This window comes from Cricetulus griseus, chromosome 6, assembly GCF_003668045.3.
Source record: "Cricetulus griseus strain 17A/GY chromosome 6, alternate assembly CriGri-PICRH-1.0, whole genome shotgun sequence".
Taxonomy (NCBI): domain Eukaryota; kingdom Metazoa; phylum Chordata; class Mammalia; order Rodentia; family Cricetidae; genus Cricetulus; species Cricetulus griseus.
The window spans coordinates 68,954,482-68,978,923 of NC_048599.1; the positions used below are offsets into that span (position 1 = coordinate 68,954,482).

A 24,442-nucleotide genomic window follows, 5' to 3' on the forward strand; every position below is an offset into this window, starting at 1 on the left:
AACAAACACCTGGCACTGAAGAACAATGGTAATAATAATAATTGTCTCTACAGTGATTTCTTATAGTCTGATGCTACCTACCACCCCAGGGGAGTGGTCCAGTTCTAATCCCTATTTTACAGATGAGGGAAGGGAGTCACAGGGAAGTTAAAAATCTTGGTCAGAGGAATCACGAAGCTGAGAAGCAAAACCAAGACAAGACACACATCAGGCACATCTAGGTCCATAGTGTATTTTCAGCCACTATGTTATGTTTTTTTTTTTTTTTCTGAAAAAAAGAGACACATTTATTCAGTGTCATGATTAGACTATTACTATTACAGCATGGGTGAAAAAGGTCTATGGTAAAACTCTTTGTTGGAATGCTTTACAACTTTCCACAGAACAGAAACCAAAATAACCTGTTATACAATTAGTCACAAATACAGTCCTGGAGTTTTTTCCCCCCATATACATGAGTATTGTCTAACACATGTCTTCTTTGTAGTATCTAGGCCCTGCCACCTCTGTGCTTGGCTGAGTTCTCAAATCTATTGTAATCTGCAGCGTCCCTGTCACTTCTCTGGCTCTCCTCTCCTGCTAAGCTTTGTTTCCTGGCTGTTAATTAGAACCTCCTGCCATAGCCACCATAGACACCTATGCTGCTGCTGGAACCACCATAGCCACCTTGGTTTCGTGGTTCAGCAAAGTATTGGCCTCCACCACCATAAGAGCCTGAGCTTCTGCCTCCAAAGTTTCCTCCCTTCATTGGTCCACAATCTGAAGATTGATTGTTAAAATTGCCAATATTATTGTAGCTTCCACCACCTTCAAAATTGCTTTTGTCAATACTAAATCCATTATAGCCATCCCCACTGACACCATATCCACCACCACCACCACGGCTACCACAAAGGCCACCACGGCCACTGAAGTTTCCCCCTTGACCAAAGTTTTCATTGCTGCCAAAACACCTCCATGACCACCACCAAAGTTTCCAGAACCACTTCCACCTCTTTGGCTGGACAAAGCACTAGCCATCTTTTGCTTTGACAGTGTTTTCCTCACTTTCACATTTGTGGCCATTCACAGTATGGTATTTCTGAATAACAATCTTGTCCACAGAGTCATGGTCATCAAAGGTGACAAAAGCAAACCCTCTTTTTTTTTTTTTTTCCCTACTGCCTCTGTCTGTCATGATTTCAATCACTTTCATTTTCCCATACTGTTCAAAACAATCCCACAGGTGATGTTCTTCAGTGTCCTCCTTAATACCACCAACAAAAATCTTTTTCCCAGTTAAGTGGACACCTGGTCTCTGAGAATCTTCTCTTGAAACAACTCTCTTAGGTTCCACAACTCTTCCATCCACCTTGTGTGGTCTTGCATTCATAGCGGCATCTACTACTTCCACAGTGGCATATGCGATAAACCCAAAGCCCCTGGATGGCTTGTTGTTTGGATCTCTCATTACCACACAGTCGGTGAGTGTTCCCTACTGCTCAAAATGGCTTCTCAGACTCTCCTCTGTTGTTTCGAAGCTTAGCCCTCCAATGAAGAGCTTCCTCAACTGCTCCAGCTCCTTGGGTGACTCCGACTTAAACATGACAGCAGGAAAACGAAAGCCTTTGGCGCTGCTTCCTCCAACACATCAACAGGCAGAAAAGCTGTGCTCTGCTTTCTTTTCTTTTTTTGATATTTTTAAATAATTTTTTGATTTTATTTTATTAGTTCAAATTAGGAACAAGCTTGCTTCAGATGTCAATCCTTTCTCCATCTCCCTCCTCTCCCCCAACATCCCACCTGCCCCTAGCCATCCCCTCTCCAGTCCCCAGGCAGGGTAAAGCCCTCAAAAGGGGCTCCCCAAAGTCTACCACATCATCCTGGGCCAGGCCTAGGCCCTTTCCCATTTGTCCAGGTCAAGAGAGCATCCCTTAACGTGGGATGGACTCTCAAAATCCCTTCTTTTTTTTAAGACTTTACATATTTAATACAGTGCGTTACCCCTGTACAAATGGAAAAAAATTAAGTTCAACATTTCTAGACCAATATGGCTGTTAATTTTTTGTGCAATGACAACTCAACACGGTAAACTGGGATCCTTTTTTCCAAAGTTGACAGCACAGCTAAAGTTTCCAAAAATTCAAATTATATATGTATATATATTTATATTTATATAAAAAGACCAATAATGGCAGTATGTTATGCATCAATAGCAGCAACAGCTTTTCCAGGTTCTGTAGTCATTTGAACAAAATTGTAGAGACATCCAGCACTCTCCATTTAAAAAAAAAAAAAGTAAAAAACAAAATCCCAGAAAAACAGCACAGTTCTGTTACTCTTGTGGTACCTGGCAACATTTTTTTTTTAAATTAGCTTCTCAAGCATCATCTGGAAGGAAACCATTCTGAGCAACATCATTAAAAACAGCTCTGATAAAGCACGGTCACTACTATGTATCATAAATCAGGTCCACATATGCATGAGTACATATCATGTTTGTCTTTTTGTGATTGGGTTACCTCACTCAGAATGGTTTCTTCTAGTTCCATCCATTTTCCTGCAAATTTCAAGATTCCATTGTTTTTTTCTGCTGAGTAATACTCCATTGTGTAAATGTACCACATTTTCTATATCCATTCTTCAGTTGAGGGGCATCTAGACTGCTTCCAGTTTCTGGCTATTACAAATAATGCTGCTATGAACATGGTTGAACAGATGTCTTTGTTATATGAATGTGCTTCTGTGCTCTGCTTTCTATCTTAGTTAAATATTTATTGTGTGAATTGATGGTAAATGAAAGAATAAATTGATTGGCAGTTGGGAAACTTTCTGTTTTCTTACAAATAGCACACATTATTTTTATTCCTTTGTCTTAGTCAAAGCTACTCCATGCTATGCCACTCAATGAGTTATGTACATTTCTGCTGAATGGCTATAGTCCATCATGCACACCCCCAATATTGTGTATCTCCCTCACTGAGCTGTGAGAAAGAAAATTGTTGGTCAGTTTTTCTTTCTCCTAGGTCATGTTTGCCCATCCTATCTAGCCATTAACTCGATGCATAGGACATTATAAATGATTCAGGAACATTGGAAGGATACATTTTAACTGAGTAGATTAATAACATTTTCAGAAACATGATTTCTCAATAGTGTTCTATTGACAGCTCAGGCTGGATTTTTTTTTTTTAATTATGAGGGTTGCTCTGAACACTGTTGGATATGTAGCAACAAGTAAGATCCATATCACACACCATCTTTATGTTATACAATTGCAAAATATATTTCAGCATTGCCAAACATCTTCTGAGATATTTGAATAACACATTAGGTGTTTTTTCCTATTTAAGATGGTTATTATGTGTTAATTCATCTCTCTCCTTCTCTTCTGTTATTTAGAACTTTATGTTGAGTAGGATATAAACCCAATCAGAGTTAGTTAACCCAGATTATTGCATGTTATGGGATACATTTGTGTTCTTTTTCTTGGGACAACACTGACAGATCAAAGTAGTAATTCCTCTAACTCTATCTTAGTGAAACAGTAAGGTCCCTGGACTTACTAATATGAGCATGAATCCCCAAACATGGAAAAGTCCTACTCTGATAACCTCAGTGAAGCTATGCCATAGAGTCCTGTCTTAAGTTATCTTCTACATCTTGTATAATCTACTATCTGCCCAGATCATGTTCAGGTGGGGAGTAGGAAGGATTAATAGCTGAGAGTCTTGTAACACTGCCTTTCGACTGGGAAGTAATGGGCATATTACCATTTCTACGTGTTACGATAAATCTTTCTGCCAAAAGCCTCCTGAGCCCCACCACCACGTGTGAGCTTTACACCAGCCTTACACCAGCCGCCAGGCTCCTGCCTGAGTTAGGGCCCAAATGAATACACAGAAACTTGTATTAGGTACAATGCTGCTTGGCCAATGACTAGGATTCTCATCTGTTAGCTCAGTCTTAACTATCATAAACCTATATATTGTATAAGACTTATCTTATCGGATGCCTTATTGGCGTCCCTCCTTGCTGGTGGATCACATCATGCCGCTGGAGCAGTAGCGGAGGGGAAAAGAGGGATACTTCCTGTTTCTCCTTCCCTTAAATATGAGTCTCCTTGCTATGTCACTTCCTGTCTGGATCACCACTTCTCTACTACATTTCCCAGAATCTTCTTTGACTCCTAGTCCCGTCTAATTGCTGTCTCATTGGCCAAACAGTATTTTATTTAACAATCAAGAAGATAAACATACACAGTACATTCCCCATCAACTACGGACCTAGATGTAATTGTATTATTCTTATTTCACTACTATGGTCATGGGGACAAAGACATGTCTACTGAATGGTGACTGATGGTCATCTCAGGCCTGGGGAGAAAACACAATACTACAACAATGAGACTGAGTTTTAAGACAAGCTGGGCCAGAAACACAGGCTTAGTTTGAATCAAATACCTATATAATCAACTGTGTCGAACATTCGTGGGTGTTCTGAAGCATCACAGTTCTTTCAGAAATCATATGGATAGATTAATGAATGGGGATACTGAGGAACTCTTCACAAAAACAGAAGAAAAGAAAGAAAGAAAAAAGGCACCTAGAGATTTCAGTAAATTCTCACCAAAGCTTCCTTCTAGCATAATCCCATCAAAAAGAACACCTGGAAACAGGATACTTCCTCTGATGGGGCAAACACTTCTCTTCATTACAACATCATCTCAGCCCTACTCATTGGATACCAGTAAGAAAAAGCACAGTGTTTGTAGCCACAGCACAGCTCAGCTTGTTTCCATAGGATGTGTGGGGTATGTTAATGTAATTCCCCCAGTAGGCAAGGGAACCCTGTCTCCAGGAACTGTGCAATTTTGGATTCTAAATCTGGTCTGGATCCCAGCCGCACTCTTTCCATGGCTCCCATGCTGTGGCTCTCCCACGTACTGCACAGCATTGGATTGTTTACCTCTTTGCAACAATCCAGAGTCTCACTCGCCCTCAGCTATGTACAAATTGTTACCTCTCTACTCTGCCACAGGCTTAGTTTACCCATTTAAGAAAGTTGGCACGGAGAATGCTTTCAGTTGGAAACGGCAAAACAGATGTGTCTGCCCCCTGGTTTAGATACTTAGCAGAACTTTGGCTTATGTTTAGGCACCGTATGTGCAGTCTTTCATCTCCCGGAGAAGAGAGGGGCACAGAAACCTCCCCTGGCAAACACCCTGTCATCTAGGGTAACTTTTAAAACCTGAAATCTTTCCGGGTGGGGCGGGAGGCTATGCAAATCTCTTCTCTGGTGCCTAGAGTAACTTTCTGCACCGATTCTGGTGTGCTACCCTTAAAGATTTCTCTAGACCCCCTTTTTAATGCTGACCACACCAGGTAGTTGTACCAGTTACTATGGAGAAGCACCATAGAGAAGTCTTAATACAGATGATTTCAGACCAACCAGACTTCTTCAACTGGTTCTAGTAACGTCTGTGGTCTTGACAAAAAGGTGGTAAAGGTGGTAAAGAAGGAGGAGACATATCGAGGGTGTTCTCAAACTTTGAGAAAACTCCTTGGGTTTTGCAGATATATTTTTAAATTTCAGCCTAAGCAAAGATTGTGTTGCATACAACCTCCATGGGTGGACTCAGGAAGAACTCAGTTCACCAGTGTCTGGCACAAACACTACTGCCTGTAATCTGCATGTGCAACACCCTCCCAGACTATGTGTCACCTTTTCTCAGTTGCTCACATCCCATTAGATTTTTGTCCTGTGCCAGTTAGTCCTATGCAGTAGTCTTCACAATCCATCGTGGAACTGCATTGTCCTCTTACCTTCTGACTGCAGTGGGAAATTGGCTGCACACACTCAGTTACTCACTATCTTCTCTGATAGACAACTGGTGGGAGAGATACATTAGACACTTGCTTGTTTCACTTTGGGGTTCCAGAGAAGAATGGACAAGTAAATATTTCTGAGTATAGTACATATGATGAAGGAAGGAGGGGAGGTGATGTAGTTATGGGAGCATGTTAGTGGTAGGACCTAAGGATGCTCTGAAGGTTGACAGTTTAGCTGTGACTTGAGGGAGGAATAGGGCTGGTGATATGAATTTCCTCTCCAAAATGCAGATACCAATTGATTGCAATTCACTATTGTGAGTTAATCAAAAGCCAGGAAGAGATTACTTTGGTTTAGTGCTGGACAAGATAAAGGACCCAAATTCCATTTTCAGCACATATATACAAGACAGTATGTGTATCTATGCTCCATTCTTTAAATCCAGTGTTGGGGGAGGGGAGGACGCAAGCATAACCCTGGGGCTTGATGAGCAGCCATTCTAGTGAGATAAGTTCTAGGTTCAGTGAAAGACCTATCATAAAAAAAAATCATGTAGAGAACAAAAGAGTTGGACATCCAACATCCCTCTGGTTTAGCATACACATTATGACACATACACGGACCTACATCACACACATACACACACACCAAAACAAAGCAACATTTGTCAGATGAGCCTTTAGTCTTCTACTCCTAATGTTTTGACACCCTGTGCATCATAATACTGCTATGGTTTGCTTTACATTCCTGCCCTTAAGTCTCAAAGATACTAGAAATTTCAGACAAACCCTTAAGTTTCCTTCATTTTAATTCTTTAATCTACAAGATAAGTATACTAACACAGAACTTGGAAGAATTGAGCTGTAATTAATCTGGAACTTCCTTCCTGAGAACTGGCTCTCATAGCATCTGATCGTTCGATGCAGGTTTCCTAGAGAGAAAAAGCAATGAACAGTCCTACCAAGCTGTGAGTTTTGTGGGCTACATCAATGACCAGTCTGCCAAGATATCACTGATAATGCAATAGAAGTTCTGATAACTAGGGAATAACCAACAGATATGTAATTGTACTTATGGTCAGCTCAATAGGAGGGTATTCATACTGGGTACTGTAAACCTAGCCAATCACCCATGGCTAGTAAGGTTATTAATCCTGGAGAAGAGTCTAGTACTGTTACTTTCTTAAACCAGCATCATTTATAGCTCTGCTCTCAATATTTAGCCTTATACCCACAGACAGGTGTAGATCTTAACCCCTCATCAAAGAAACTTCTTTATACAGTTGGTGGAGATGGTGACAGAAAAACCCAACTGGCCAAATACAGAGAACAATAGAAACACAGGGTGTCTAACCTCAGTCAACACACAACTAAACTTTGACCCCTATGCCTAAGGTTTAGGAAACATCACAGAAGAAATGGGTGGAAAGAATGTTAGAGGCAGAGTACCAGGGTGACTGCTGCTGTATAGTGTCTTCTGTACATGACAGGGAAGTTGTACCTATGAAATCTCAAAGATAGGATTAACTAAACAAGACCTGAATAATTACATCACCAGTTGACATGCTAATTTGGATGAGAGATGCCTTGCAATATTAATGGAAAAAGTCACAATTTGGAGAAGAAATGTGAAAACATGGGAGGAGTTGAAGAGAAGAGAGGAAAAGTTAGACATGATGCAAGTACAGTATGCATGTAGGAAATTCTATGTTCATAGCAGCATTGTTTGTAATAACCAGAACCTGGAAGGAACCTAGATATCCCTTAATGGATGGAGAAAGTGTGGTACATTTACACAATGGAGTATTACTCAGCAGAAAAAAAAAAAAAACACAATGAAATCTTGAAATTCACAGGCAAATGGATGGAACTGGAAGAAAACATGCTGAGTGAGGTAACCCAGTCACAGAAAGACAAGCATGGTATGTACTCACTCATATGTGGATTTTAGACAGAGAAAAGGACTACCAACCTACAATCCACACCACCAGAGAAACTAGGAAACGAGGAAGACCCCAAGAGAAAAACACATGGTCCCCCAAAGAAGGAGAAGGGGACAAGAACCACTGATCAAATTGGGAACATGGGGTGTGGGAGGAGGGAGGTAGGAAAAAGAGAAAGTGACAAGGGGGAGGAGAACAAGAGGGATTAGGAAGACTGAGACAAGGGAGGAATAGAGGAGAGCAAGAAAGGAGGTTCGTTGATAGAGGGAGTCAGTATAGGTTTACAGAGAGGTCTGACACTAGGAAAATGTTGACCCCAACTAAGAATCCAAGCAGTGGTGGAGAGACTGCTTTTGATGCCCTTCCCCTATAATGAGATTGATGACTACCTTGGTTGCCATCCTAGAGCCGTCAGCCAGTAGCCGATCAAAGCAGAAGTAGGCACCCACAGCTGAACGCTGAGCCTTATTCCCCAGTTGTAGGAAGTGAGGAGGGACGAGCAAAGGAGCCAAGACCATGCTGGAGAAACCCATAGAACAGGTGACCCGATCTAGTGAATGCACAGAGACCCTAGTTGTAAAGCTGGGGAACCAGCATTGGACTGAACCAAGCCCTCTAAATGTGGGTACCACCTAGGAGCCCTGGGCAGTTTATAGGACCTCTAACAGTGGACCCAGTGTTTATCCCTAGTGCACAAATGGACTTTGGGTGCCCATTCCCTATGGAGGGATACTATTGCAGCCCAGATACACGAAAGAGGGCCTAGGCCCTCCCCCAAATGATGTGACAGACTTTGATGATCCCCTGTGGAAGACCCCACTGTCCTTGGGGAGAGGGTGGGGGTGGGTTGAGGGAGTTGGTGGGGAGTGTGGGAGGATGGGAGGGCAAGGGAATGGGGGAATCGATATATAAAATAAGATTGCTTCTAAAATAAAAAATATTAAAAGTAGAAAAAGGTTTACTAAAAAGATGAAGATATTAAATCTCTTGTTTCATTAGGATTTTCTTTCTAGTAACAAATGAGATGTTCCTTGATGCAGTAAGAATAACACCTGGGGAAGAGAACCATGAATGAAAACACATAGGGAGGAGAAACATGGCACATGCACCCATAAAATCAAACAGCTTAGTCCTCCAGAGAAGTCACAAGCATATAATAATTGGAACAATACAGCATATCAGGCAGGGTCCCTTAATTTCAGCTGGTTTATCAAGCAAATTTTAGTATACTATTGTCTTAATTTATAGTAGGTCTTCTAAAGAGATTAGGGGGTATTCATGTGCAAAATGATGTTATTTAATAGTATATGCAGACAGAATTTGCCAAAACTTTCAAATTTCTCTAAGTACCCAAGGAGTGGTTTCCAGGTATAAGGGAGGATTATTTTGGCTCTTTACAAATAACCCTAGGGTTCCTGACATTAGGAAAGGAGTATGATGCTAAGGGACATCATGCCAGCAATAATGATAGCATATGCTTTGCACATCTTTCCAAGGCATTTACTCACTATTTTTACATCTTGAAATTCCTAATAATATACATTTTATTACTCAGATTTCAGAATTTAGTTAACACAAGCGAACGATAAAAAAAAGTCTTCAACTCTAAAACCACTCTAAAACTTAGCATCAAATACATTTTATTCAACAACACTAAGTATCTCAAGGGTACTGAAGGCAAATTTTCTTCGTCATCTGACTTATTCTCAAGGCTTATACAAATGTGTCAAACACCCATTTAATTGTTTTACAGCTTATTTCGTGACATGATGTTTGAAGCTTGGAAAAGGAATGCTTGTGTTTTCTTTCCTGAACCACTCACCTGTAATAACTACTAATGCTCACTAGACATGATGTTCTAAATTAAGTGTCTTCAAATCCCACACTCTTAAATAATGAAGAAAAAAATTGACAGATTTTTTTTTTTTTTTATGTCTCAGGACATGAAATACAGGTACTGTAAGAGTACAGTGCAAGAACTCTCAGGTACAATAAGAAATTAGAAATATGCTATCATGTTCTAGTGTCATTTAAAAAGTGTCATTATTAATGCATATTAATTGCTCATATTACTAGGTTTTACTGAGGGTGTATATATTATGCTTTGGTCATATCACACTCCAGATTTCCTACGTTACTCTTCCCTGCTCCTGTATGCACTTACAAACTGTTGAAAAAGCACTCAGTACTTAGTATCTAGTTGAAAAAAAAAATAAAACAACCTCCCCCTTGGATTTGATCATCTTCTAGGAAAGATAATTGAAGTGCTTGTTTTCTGGGGGTGATCTTTTGCAGTCCATATGTTTTCTTTTTTTTAAGAAAATGAATACAAGTGTTTTTCTTTTATTTATTTTGAAGGATTTTTTTTTTTGGTAAAACAGAAGAAAATACCTTAATTCTATTCAAACCCAACCAGGGCTCTGTGAAGGTTTAAAGGTATAAAAATAACATCAAGACAGGAATAAAACTCACATAAGTCACTGTGCCATCCAGTTTCTATTCACAAAGAAAAAGCTCCAGTCCATCTTTAAATTTTTTTTTTGAAAAATTCCTGACATTACAGAACTAAACTGAAATGTATTAATATTCTACTCTTACATTTCCACGACAAAAATTCATGAGCCAAAAAAAAAAAATCCGAAAAAAGGAAAAAAAAGGGGGAGAAGCTTATAAAACTAAATATGGATATCTCAGCATAACTGCTGAACAGAGAAAGGAATTGAAACGCTTTGGATTAAAAAATCATGAGTGGATGATAAAGTGTGTAGAAACTGAAAATTTACAAACTATTTAAAACCTGGAATCGCTGACTGTTGAGAAACTCCACAGATGGATCATGGGTGGTGGTGAAGAGCAGGAAGGGATCATGGATGAACCTGCACTACTCTAGCTGCTCCCCATGCCACCTGTCTCCGAGGAAAGCCTGACATTGATAAGGGGTACTGAGCCAGGCTAATGCTGGCAGCAGACCCAGTGATGGTGACCTGCCGAACAGTAGATCCTTCCACTGGGTTTGCAATTTTGATCTGCACCCCAAACATCTGACGGATCTCATTGATTTTGGCGCCCTGACGCCCGATTATGCAGCCAATCAAATCATTTGGAATGGTGAGTTCATGAGAAGTAGTTTGAGCAGATGCATCCAAACCTGTACTGAATCTGGTGTTGCCATGGGTCATGGGAAAATGAGACGGTTGCATTGCCAACTGGTGCAGCTTGGTCAAATCTGGCTGTGGAATGGCATACTGTCCTTGAATGGTACAGGCCTCTAGAGGTGGTCCCTCCAAGTCAGGGTTGAGGCACATGGAAGGGGTGGTGTGGGGAAAGCTCACACTGTCGCTGCCTGTGCTGTACCTGTCCTGACCACCTGCAAAGATGACTGGAGAACTCGAGGGCTTGGGCCGGTATGGGATGGTCACGCCCTTGGGGGGGGGGAGGGACTCCAACATGACCATGCAGATCTGTTTGACACACTCAATGATGGATTGCGGAATGCCAGCAATAGTGATTGCCCGCTCAGTTGAGTTGGGAAGCATATCCCCTGCCACCTGGACCTGAGCCCCTGTACTCTCTCTTATTTCCTTGATCTGGCAACCACCTTTCCCAATGAGAGAGCCACACTGACTAGCAGGAACCACCAACCGTAAGGTGACGGGAGGTCTACTGGCAGCTGTGCTATTGGTCATAGAGCTGCTTATGCCCTCTTCCAGTTTGTCAATGATCATAGCAAAGGCTTTGAAGATGGCATTAGTCGGGCCAGCCAAAGTGATAATTCTCTCAGGACAATTCCCTTCTGAGATGTTGATCCGTGCACCACTCTTCCTCTCGCATCTTCTTAAGGGATTCTCCTTTCTTTCCGATGATACTGCCAACTTCCTTTCCATGCATAAGTAGCCTGATGGTGAGAGTGACATTTAATCCACCTTCAATCACACCGGTGTCCATGTCTAGTAGTTACAGGGAGCTGGACTTGGAGTGGTCAAGTCTTTGGTCACTGGTGGGAGTGAAAGCCAAAACTGGAGGCGCGAGTCGACTGAGGGGAAAAGGGGAGCAGGAGAGAAGGGAAAGGGCAGGAAGCCGGGGGCGGAACAATAGGGGCGGGCGGGAAGGCGAGGGGGCCGCTAGCTGGCGGAGGAGGCGGGGGAGGAGGAGGAAGAAGGAAAGAAACCCCTGGGGCCGGTGGAGGCGGGCGGCGGGAGAGGCGCAGGCTGCGGCTGCTCCAGCTATTTTGAAGAAAAATTTTATAGCACATATATTTGAAGATCTCTAACACTGACTGAACTTTAGTTTGAAGATATGTATATAAGGTGCTATGTAGGTTGATGGCAGTGAGGGGAGTCAATCAACAGTTTTACCTGAACCCTGGGAACTCTAATAATGACCAAAATGGCAAGATGTTACCATGAATACAATAATTGCATCAACGTTAAGAGTGCAATCAAAGCTTTCTGGTTGGATTTAAGGCTGATTCCATAGAAGGAAATAAGTGCCTGACACTGTTAATTAAGCCAAGAATCCATTGTTGGGGAGGTCACAGCCCCCCAATAGAGAACCTATTACTATTATTCTGCCAAATGGACATAATGTAAAGTTGCCCTCTAAGTTCCTATCTCCCTGTACATATATTTGTGCAGTTTTCAGGCATTGCCAGAGAAGTGTTTTTTTTTTTTTTTTTTTTTTTTTTTTTTTTTTTTGTGTGTGTGTGTGTGTGTGTGTGTGCAGTAGATGTTGATTAACACAGAAACTCAAAACTGGTCAAAATGCAGAGAATAGAGGCAGCTACTCCAAATAAATGTTTTTTCCATCGCAAGAGTTGTCATGGTCATAGTGTCTCTTCACAGCAACAGAAACCCTAAGACATGACTCAAATATAGTGAGATAATAGATTGTATGTGTAATTTTTCACTCTTCATCTAAATGGAAGCAACATATTTTCTTTATTCATTTCTCTATTTTTCTGTATGAGAGGACTTGGCTGTGGTAGATGGAGCTACAGCAGCCATTGTAAGCTCAGAGATGAGAGCTTTATATTTAAAATGACAATAATAAGGCAAATGAACCCCAAGTCTCTAAAGCTTTCAAAGAAGAAAGGTGCTACTTTGCTCAAATTTACTTGCAAGAGAGAGAGAGATGAGCTTATGAGTAACTCATTTCCAGTTTTGAGTGACAGTGTAGCTAATACAGGCATAAATCATATGGCTTGGATATTTAATGGCCCTCATAGGCTCGAATGTTAAACACCTAGTCCTTAGCTCGTGCTCCTTTTGGTTAGCTGGTAAAAGCTTTAGAAGATGAGTTCTGGGTGGAGGAAGTCTGTCTTACAGACTATTCTTTGGATGATGTTTTAACTTGGTCCTATGGTCCCATTTTTCTCTCTGGACTTCATGGCTACTTTTGCCTATCTTTGTCCTTTCTGCCCTGGTGCTCATCTCATCACAGGAAAGGAACCATGAGCTGGTGACCATGGATGGAAACCTATGAAATTGTAAACCAAAGTAAATCCTTCCTTTCTTAAGTTGTTCACATCAAGTCTTTTGTCACAGAAACTGGGAGTTGTCATTTTTCAAGTAAGCTGGCAGTCAACAAGTCTCATGCCCAACCCAAGTACTGGTTGCAGATATGTGCTACTATGCTCTTTTGTTGTTGTTGTGTGTTTGTGTGTATGTCAGCTTGTATACTGTTGCTTCAAATTCAGATCCTTTGTGTGCACAACAAGCATTCCTACCTACTGAGCCTCAGGCCTTATAATAATTTCTTCAGTCTCACATGAGATGCTGTTTACTGAGTCTATCTCCTTCGGTGTAAGCATCCTAGCAAAAAGATGCCAGATTGCTTATCACCCAACTTCAGGATAAGTCAGTATCACTTGGATTGTATCTTACTGGTTTAAGTCAAGTCAAGACTTGAGAGGCACAGATAACGGAAGCTGCAGATAACTTTGGACTGCCTTAAAAGACAGCTGCTTGATGAAAACTTCCTCTGTTTTCCTGTCCAGGAGAAGTCCAGCATCCCTTTTATCTGTTTATCTAGAATAATTGATCTTTATTCTGAGTTGTGAAGCAAAATTTGAACAGTCTTTCAAAGAATTGCGACTGTATTCTTCCACTTGTAGGCCTCTTTTAACCTGAGGGTTATGGCTTTGCAGCCCTCCCATCATGCAAGGCTACCTTTCTGTAAAAGCTTTTGTCATCTCCAGAACAGAACAGAACACACAGGGGAATCAAGGTCTGGATATAACGTAAGCTTTTCTGAAGAAGCTCTACATGTTTCTTTGTAACCTCCACCCCTGTAGACTTCAACATTGTTGTTTTGAGAGAAAATGTTTCCAGCTGGTAAATTCTGAACCTCCAGATACAGGTAGAAAATAAAAGCGTCCTTGATCATAGAAAAAGAACTAGCTGGATTCTATGCTAATCTGAGCAGACCTCATTCATTGTTAAGGGAAAAACATTACTGTTGCGGAAGCACTTTGAAGTGAAAGCTATTTAAATGATTTTTTCTGAATGACGCAAGACTGAACTTAGGAGAGGCAGAACAAATCTGGTGAAAGAGAATAAGAAGTTAAAAACACTGAATGTCCTGCTGCCACAGGCTTAAGATAGAGACTTCCAGAGAAAAAAATAATCTTTTTGAAGTAAAAGTTCTCCAAAGAAAGTTAACGATTTATAATTAGAGAATGGATGACTGAAATGATCCCTATCATTAACATACAAATATATTGCTGCAACATAGCTACAGAATTTTAGAAAAGTTTTGTTCACTTGAGTCTAGAGGCCCAATCAGGCCAGGCATGAATGAATGCTCACTGTTGATGAATAACCACAGGTGCTTATAAGGGACTGTCACCAGTTTTTTTTTTAAGTTTTGTACTATCACACACACATTCGTATATGTAACTAAATTGACTATGAATAATAATATGTTCTATTGTACCTTAGTAACTGTATATATTTACTTCCATTGTTTTCTCTTATAGCACTCTCAATCTTCTGGGAAAGATGCAAATTCTCATTTTTCCATGCCCTATTCTGCAGAGATAGAAGTGGGATTTGCCACTGTCAGATTTCAGAGGACATTCTGATGAAGGCAGTCTAGTTGGGGAATAAGCTAGGGAAGTAACTTGGGGCTTCATCTAAAGTAGATTCTACCCCAGAAGTACTAGAAGAGAAGATATAGTCCAAGAGGGCTAAAGACAAGTAGAAGGCATGTGTGGGATGGACTTGACATCTGTCTGTATTGTGCCTTTACTAGTACAAAACAAATAGACAGAGGCTCCAGGAAGACTAGCCAGGAGAGAATCTCAAGGAGACAGTAGATGTCACTTTCAAATCTAGGAAGCAAAGAACATATTGCAGAAATAAGAAGGAAAACAAAACTCTGCCAACAAAATGAAATGAGTTCTCCTGCGGCTGAAAGAAAAAGAAGCTCTGCAAACATGGACCTTGTAGTGGCCTGGAGTCAGTTTTCAGTGTGAAATGTAATTCCTTGTTCAAATTTGGGTTCTCCCTTTAGAATTTGAGCTCTAGGGAGCCTACATTTGGATTCATTTACTTAGAAGATCACAGAACCTAGCACACGCAGGTGAAGGTGACAGGCAGGCTAACAATGATGCTCTGACATCTAAATGGAGAAGCCCATAATCTAATATACCCTCCACTGCCCCCCAAAGGAAAACCATTGATTACAGTATCTGAAAACAATAGATACTGTGGTGGTTTGGATAGGAATGAACCCCATCAACTCATGTGTTTGAATGATTGGTCATAGGGAATGGTAGTATTAGGAAGTATGGCCTTGATGGAACAGGTGTGGCCTTGTTGGAGGAAGTGAGTCACTGGTGGCAGGTTTTGAGGTACCAGAAGCTCAATTCTGGCCAGTGTGACACAGTCTTCTGCTTCCTGTGGATAAGATGTAAAACTCTAAGCTCCTTCTCTAGCATCATGTCTGTCTACATGCAGTCATGCTTCTTGCCATGACAATAATGGATTAAACCTCTGAGATTGTAAACCAGATCCAATTAAGCATTTTCCTTTTTAAGAGTTGCTATGGTCATGGTGTCTCTTCAGAAGGATAGAAATCCTAACTAATATAGAAGTTGATACCAGGGACTGCGGTATTGCTGTAATAGGCGTCACTATGCTTTTGTTTAGAAGAATGTAGCTTTGGAGACTTTGAATTAGGAAAGCAGTGGAATGTTTAACTGGGGCTAAATGGGCTATACTAGTAGGAAGATGGAAGATACTGGTGCTGAGAGTAATTTGAGCTGTGGGAGGCCTGAGGGTTCAGAGGAGAATTTTAGTATGTGGCCTAGAGACTGTTCTTATGATATTTTTGCTAAGAATATGGCTGCTTTTCTGTCCTTGTCTGAAAGGTCTGCCTAAGGCTAAAGTGAATAGTTTTGGATTCATTGCATTGGCAAAGGAAATCCCAAAATAGTCTAGTATAGACTGTGCCAAATGGTTATTAACAGCCATACTTGTGAAGACCCATAATAAAAAGGAGCAAGCTGAGTAGGGTAAGATACCAAATATACAATTTGAGAAGAAAATGTAATGGAGCTAAGCTCTCTGCTCAAGTAAATAAAAAGATTAAGAAAATGCTTGATGCTAAATGGAATAAAGGAGAATGGAGACATGGAAAGAACTCACCTAGCTAAGCATTCAACTTGTGAAAAGGGATTAAAGAAAAATTTGGAGCCAGGTATGGTGGTGTACACCTTTAGCTTCAGCACTCCAGAGGAAGAGGCAGTGGGATCTCTGAGTCTGAGGCAAGCCCAATCTACAGAGCAAGTTCTAGGACAGCAAAGTTAGTGAAAATGTAATTAAACAAGGGGCCATGTTCTAGCCCCAGCAAGTGGCAGAACACTGCAACTTGAGACATGTGGTTCTGGCTTTAGAGTAAAGGATAAAAGAAAGGGGTGATGCTATCAGCCTCCACAAAGCTGCTGAGGTCAGGTGTATTTCAGGGGTGTTCCTGCATGGAGGCCCAGAGAGGCCATTATGTGAAGCTATGAGTATTGCCTAGGAGATCCCAAAATTTTGGAGATTCCAGTGTCATGGGATACCTACTGAGGAAAGCTGCTATCAGAAAGTGACAACAATTCAAGAGAGATAAGTATGCTGAAGTCAGCAAAGATGAAAGGGATTGGAGATTTGAAGAGCATTTTGATATCAGACATGGAGATGCAGACCTTTAAGTTTGCCCAGTGGTTTTTGGTGTTGGTTTGGTCCAGAATTTCTGCACCGTGCTACCTTTGCTACCTTATGGGATAAGAATGTACACTCTGTGCCATTATATGTTGGAAGTATGTCATCTGCTTTTTGTTTTTGATTTTATAGGGGATCGTAGCTAAGAGATTGCATGAATCTCAGAAGAGACTTTGCACTTTGGTTTTAAACATTTTTGAGACTGTTATAGACTATGAGGACTTTTGTAGTTGGACTGAACCCATTTCTGCATTATGATATGGCAACAAGCCTATGGGGGTCAGCGAGTGGTTTAAATAGTTATGGCTATGCTTGGCTCATAGATAGTGGCACTATTAGGAGGGGTTGGGCTTATTGGAATAGGTCTGACTTTTTCAGAGCGCATGTGTCACTAGGTGTGGGCTTTGAGGTCTCACAAACTCAAGTCTGGGCAGTGTAACACATCCTCCTTCTGCTAACTGTAGATCAAGATGTAGAATATTTCGCCCCTTCTCCAGCATGCTCCAATGCTACTCTCCATCCCAATAATGGACTAAACCTCTGAAACTATAAGCCAGCCCCAATGAAATGTTTTTCTTTGTAAGAGTTTCTGTGGTCAAGGTGTATCCTCACAGCAACAGAAACCCTAACTAAGACAGATACTAATGTTCAATGTATGGGTTACCAAGGTACTTCTTTGAATCCAGTCACATACTAGAGAAATGCACACTAATGTGTATAAACGCATGCAGACACACACATGTATTTGAATTGATATTCAATGATCAGCATTAATTTTGTATGCTTTTGTGTGTGGTGTATGCACATGTGTATATGGGTGTGTGAGCTCCTGTTGGCCAGAGGAGAATGTCAAGTATTCTTAGCTACTAGGATAAGATCACTTATCTTACCTTAATAACAACCACCCTCTCATTTATTCCATTGAGACAGGTTCTCTCTGAATATTGAGAGCTAGCCCTAGTAAACCTCCCAGACACACCATTTCACAGTGTCATGAGTTCTTACACAGTCATATTTAGCTCTTTCTGTAGATCCTAGGTATTCAATTTAGGTACTCATGCTTATGCTTTTACCCACCAAGCCACATATGTATTTTGTTATTAGGGAGTGAGTTCAAAATTGTTTCTATTTTTTTTACCTTGACCTCTTTACTAGTGTGAATAATTAATTTAGGGTTTCCAATTATAAATCCATTGAAATATTTAATTGATTTAAGTGTTTAATTGAGTGTATGTGTATGCATGCATACATATCCTATGGAGTGATGTCAGAAGTCAGAGAACAATTTAAAGGAGTCGGTTCTCTATGGAGGCACAGAATAAGATTCTCGGGACTTGCTATCTCACTACAGTTCTCCTTCCACTATGTGGGTTTTGAGTATCGCACTCAAGACTTGAGAATTGGCAGCAAGTCCTGTTACTTGCTGAGCCATCTCTCCAGACCAACCTATAAATGTCCCTTTAAATCAACCATGTAATGAAGAATGTCTGTAAAAGGTTCACTTGACTACAATCACTTAAAGTACCATGTAAAAATAGGAGCAAACACTTTAAAATATTATATAAATAAATAGCTGCTATTTGTGAGTGTGGATACATGAATGCAAATGAACAACTAAATCCTAAAGATAGCTGACAGTGATCCCTGTAGCACATTCTAGTTTATCTGGGAAAATATCCACAACTAGCCTGGAAATCTTAAGTGGATGGTAGGTTTAACAAGAGAGGAAACTATGAAAGACTACTGATCATGTCTTTTTAAGGTTGATGTATCTGGATATATGTGCCTGATATACCATGGATACCCATCTATACACAAACATATAAAGTGTATCTATGAAAGTATGTATGTATGCATTTACTTGTTATTGAGTGAAGAAACTAGACTGACGACTCTGTGCGTTTCTATTACACATCGATTGATAGATACTTATTTTTGCCATTCTCATATTCTTCTCATGTGTGATAAATATGAAAAATGAACTCACATTAAAAAGGCAGGTGAGAATGAAGGGTTTGCTTTAAACTCCTTGGTGCTACGGGTAGTATTTGATCACTGACCCCTCTGAATCTCAGTGTAAAGGTCTCTTATTTAGCACAAAGAGAAAGAGACATAGAGGCAACATGACTAGCTGGTGATCAGATGGCTAAGAGTCATAGGTCTTTGATCTGCCCTCTGTCTTATTTAACCAGACTGTTTGGATAGTCAGAGGTGATTATTTGAACTGGAGTTGGGTTAAGAAGAGGTCTACAGGTCAGTTAGCAGCTGTATTCATCTGGACAAGAGTTGGTTAGAACAAGGACCCCAGAAGGTGTGTGAAGGCAAACTTACTAGAAAGAAACTGTGGAAGGCTGAGGACTGCACAGGATCCTGATGCTCTCTAAGAAGGTGGAAGCTAAGAAGATGCCTTGGCGAAAACTCTGAGATATCAAAGTAAATTTACAAGACCCTCCTTGTCAGTTTGATGCTTGTGAATGAGGTCATTTAGAAACTATTGAGATGGGGGACTGGAGAGATGGCTCAGCTATAAAGAGAACTTACTGCTTTTGCAGAGCACCAGTGCCTATATTAGGTAGCTGAAAACTGACTCCAACTCCAATTCCATAGCATCCAATATCCCTTGACTTCCACAGCCATCTGTGTATGTTATGTGATGCACATAAACTTACGCAAACATTTATACATATAGTTAAACAAAAATATGCAAATGTATTCAGATTAATCACTGGACTAATTTATGACTTCTCTCTGTTAATTGTCTAAGATCCTACATACTTGAGCCAAAGCTTCCAGCCCTGTTTCTGACCTTCAACATAATAGAACGCTAGGAAAATGATCAGTGTGGTGTAAAGCGCTGGGTTCTATCTGTGATACTTCTTGCTTTCCATCCTACAGATATGTTGCAATTTCTGGTCACAATCCTGCAGGTAGCAGTTACCTTGAATGTTTCACTACTCACTTTCTGTAGACTTGTTCTTCTGAGAATGGCCCTTTGCGGCTCCTGAGATTATAGGTTTCTAGTTGGTATTTACCTATGTTTAAAGCATTCCCTAGCCAGATGATGCCAGGCTGGCCATAACCTTTTCCAGAACTATTCTTTCAAGGACAACCTCAGATCACCATCTTTACACAGCTAATAAAATTGAGCACTATAAAAGTGAAGAGTTTACCCAGTCCATATGTGGTCAAACCATGAGGAACTTGTGGGTTGGTTTCTCATTCAAACTGTCTTTTACTATGATTCACGCTACTTCCAGTCCTAGTGGTAGGCATGCTTGTTTGAAAACTGATCTTTCAGTTGAGTATACTATATAGAGCACTGTCATGATAACTTGTGTGCTCTGTTTGCCTCTGCAGAATCAGGCTTACTGGGGATAGTAGACAAAGAACAGAAAATGAATAATTTATATTTTACTCTCTCACAGAGGCTCCCCACTGGGTTGCTTTCTAGGAAAAATATTTCTGGCTTGCAGTCTCAGCATGAGAACATGTGCCAAGCCCAGCCCACTGGCCCCCTCTTAACACTGTCTAAGATATTAACCAGATAGAAATAACCAGCTGCTGGGTTTGATTGCTGCCTTTATATCTTGGTCCCTGAGAAAAGGAGATGCTTTCTATTAACTAGGGGGAAACTCCTCCAAAATCTGAGTGTTTATTTGTTGTCAAAATGATCCAGATGGTAGGTAGACAAGAATGATTCTTCTAGCAAGACCACCAGAATTCTTATTTGATAGTGCATGTGAATTTCCTTTCTGAGCTCAGCTGCAGAATATTTATCAGCTTCTATATGCTAAATTATAGACTGAGAGTAGAGACAGACCTGATAAATTTATCTAATCTACATTTTTGTACGGTGTTATAAATAGATTACTTGGAATGTCCATTATTTCTCTACAAGGAAAACTATATTGCTTACAGAACAGCAGGAAAGGGCAGCCCTAAGATGTGTTCTTTATCTTTGGACTGTGGGTTCTATGATCCACTGAACACAATTATTGAGATCAGTTGTGAGGATATGACCCAAATTCAGGCAAGCCCCAAGCCAGTGGACAGGATATCTTAGATCTAGTATTTAAAAGCTCAACTGAACACTGACGTTTCTGGATCCATCAGTTCTCTTTCTGTAGCAAACTCTTCTGTATTATAGAGCATATAACACTTGAGCATTTGAGAGCAGAACAAAGGAGTGAGCAAAGTTATGAGTAAGTCATGATGACCATGAAGAAGCAGGATTGAAAAGAAAGCTAGTAAAGGGAGAAACAAGAGATAAAAAAGCAAGGGACAGAGATAGATGATAGATGACAAATGGTAGAAGATAGATTTATATATATATATATATAATATATATATTATACATGATAGATAGATAGATAGATTAGATAGGTAGATAGGTAGATAGGTAGATAGATAGATAGATAGATAGATAGATAAACAGAGAAGTTTACAGTCCAGCTGCATTTATAATAGCCCACTTAAGACTAAAATCCAAGATGTGTGCTGCCTAGGTACCTAAAGCTTCAGCAAAAGTAGAATAACTTTTTCTTTTAGTTTCTTTGTATAAGGACACATTGAAACTTCTGTTCTCCATTATATGTAGAATTTTTCCTTACCTCATTTCTTTTCTTTTTTTTGTTTTTCAATCAGTATTTTTTATTTAAATTTTTAAATTACTACTCATATTTACATATCCATTCCCCCATTCCCTTGCCCTCCCATCCTCCCATGTTCCCCTACCAATCTCCCCCAACTCCTCCCCAGGGATAGTGAGGCCCTCCACGAGGGACCTTGGAAGTCTGTCATATCATTTGTGGGAGGGCTTAGAACCTCCTTGCTGTATCTAGGATGCAATAGTATTCCTCCATAGGGAATGGGCTCCCAAAGTCCATTTGTGCTCTATGGTTAAAGACTGGCTCCACTGTTAAAGGTCCCATAGACTGTCTTGGCCTCCTATCAGGCACCCACATTCAGAAGTCTTGGTTCGGTCCAATGCTGGTTCTCCAGTTTTATGACTAGGGTCTCCATGCTCTCACTAGGTCATGTCAACTGTTTCTGAGGGTTTCTGCAGCACCATCTTGGCTTCTTTGCTCATGCCTCCTCCCTCTCCACAATTGGATTCTAGGGGTATGGTTCAGTGCTTAGCTGTGGGTACCTGTTTCTGCTTCGAACAGCTACTGGATGAAGGCTCTAGGAATGGTAACCGAGGTAGACACCAATTTCATTATAGGGGAAGGGCATCAATGGCATTTTCTCCACCACTGCTTGGATTCTTAGTTGGGATCATCCCTGTGGATCCCCTAACATTTCCCTTTTGCCAGACCTCTCTCCATACCTGTACTGTATCCCTCTATCAAGGCACCTCCTTTCTTGCCCTCCTGCCTTCCTTCCCTGTCTCAATCCTCTTGTTCTCCTCCCACCTCCCCTTCTTCCTTTCCCACCTCCTTCCTCTCCACCCATGCCCTAGCTTCCACTTTGTTCAGGGGTTCTTGTCCCTGTCCCCTTCTTCAAGAGACTATGCAATCTTCTCTTGGGGTCCTCCTTGTTTTCTAGCTCCTCGGGAAGTGTGGATTGTAGACTTTCCTTACCTCATTTCTAGAATTATCCATGCATCGTACAAAAATGACTCTGATTGTAACTTTACGTCTTCTAACTAACACAATATAGCATCCCTATTTTCTCCTCATTTCTAATGTAAGAATTTTTCATGCAACTTTCCAAGAAAACATTGGTACATTCTGTGCTTAAAGACACATTAGTATTGGCATGCTCTTTATAAAAACAATGCCCATATCACCTTTAATCACATTATAAAGTCATTCTTGAAACCATATTCACTAACCCAGACCCTTCATTTGTAATATTTATCCATACCTACCCTTTATCCTTGAAGTCCCCTTCAGAGTTGTTTATGTATTTATGAAATATGTTTGCCATCACTCATAACCTTAAGATGCTCTTAACCTTTTATTTCCCTTTTCATTTTAGAATGCATCTCTTTACAGGTGATTCCATGGAAAACCTTATTACATCTGGTAGTCTCTATTGGCTACATTATAACACTAGATCCTAAATTCTCTCTTCACAGTTTTTTTTTACCCTTTATTTATTTATAGCATGGTGAGATGCACCACAGCTGTATTTTTTCTCGATTCTACCCTGAAGTCTATGGTCTTATAAACTTAGATAAAGCTAGAATGTCTGGAAGAATCTTCAGCCTCCAGTTACTTAATGTTTAACATGCTGCAAAGCCTCATGAGATTGCATATAAAGAAATAAGCTTCCTCTTGACTGAATGCTTCCTTTTTAAATTCTAAGTCTATTATATCATGAAAGCCACGAGTCAAAATACCTGTCACAGTGATAGCAATGGGAAATCTGTGTCTAGCTTGATCTCATACCTTTAAATTTACAGTTATCAACATAACACCTGAAAAGCAGCTAATAAAATAAAATATATTATTAGATGGATATGTGACCTCCATTATCCTGCCTCTCTGGCTTTGCGTCTCATTATTATTGGCAATTGTTAATTTTAAGTTTCTGCCTACCTCTCAAGCCTTCCTCCATTGTCTTCAACATTTCATTTTAATACAATATTGTAAATAATTCTTTAAAAATTCTTACAATTTATTTGCATCATATTCATTCTCCACTCTTCCACCCAACTCCTTCTGGGACCATTTCTACCTCCCTAGCCCTGTCCTCCCAGGGGTGGTGGCTATACTTATTTGTGGGTGTAAGTTTGGAGTTTAGAATGTAGTAAGAAATTATGCTAGTCTACCAAAGTGGCTATAATTAAAGTCTATAAACTCACTAGTAATGGAAGCTGGCTAGGTTTCCAGTATCATTTCTCTCCTGCTGAGTTGGCATTATGTTGCCACCAACAAGTGACTGCTACTCATTGCACCTTCACAAATATCTTGCCATTCTGGTAATTGTCAATTGTCGTGGTTTGGTTCATAGATTTTTGAAACTGGGTAGGAGTATTTAATTGCTTCCCTTGTCAGCTTGCATAGCATTTTCTGGAACCATTAAAGTGAGACTGAAGAAAAGACACTTTCAAATCAGATACTGCTAGCATCATCCAAGTCTTGTGTTCTGAGTGTGCAGTGTCTTCATCAACCCTTAAGAAGCAACCAAGGGCTGCATCAATAGTCTATATTGTTTGGGGAATCACTTGGACTACTATAAAACATTCTAAAAGAGGTTTTCTAGTGCCTGGTGCTGGGGGTTTTGTTAGAAGGAATGAGGAACAAATCACACACCAAGGTTGTTTGGTAAAAACTTTAGGAATCATTTTATATTTATCTAAAATCAATACATATAAGTGTATGTACATATGGACATACAGACACAGAGACACAAATGCACACACACACACACACACACACACACACACACACACACCACACACACACACACACACACACACAGAGAGAGAGGGAGAGAGAGAGAGAGAGAGAGAGAGAGAGAAAGAGAGAGACAG

At 40.4% G+C, this 24,442-nt stretch overlaps 2 pseudogenes; both read right to left on the reverse strand.

Annotated features, from left to right (window-relative positions):
* Nucleotides 1-604: 604 nt before the first annotated feature.
* On the reverse strand, nucleotides 605-1,585 carry LOC100773547 (annotated as a pseudogene).
* An 8,996-nt stretch (nucleotides 1,586-10,581) lies between these two features.
* Nucleotides 10,582-11,830, reverse strand: LOC113836415 (annotated as a pseudogene).
* Between the last annotated feature and the right edge of the window lie 12,612 nt (nucleotides 11,831-24,442).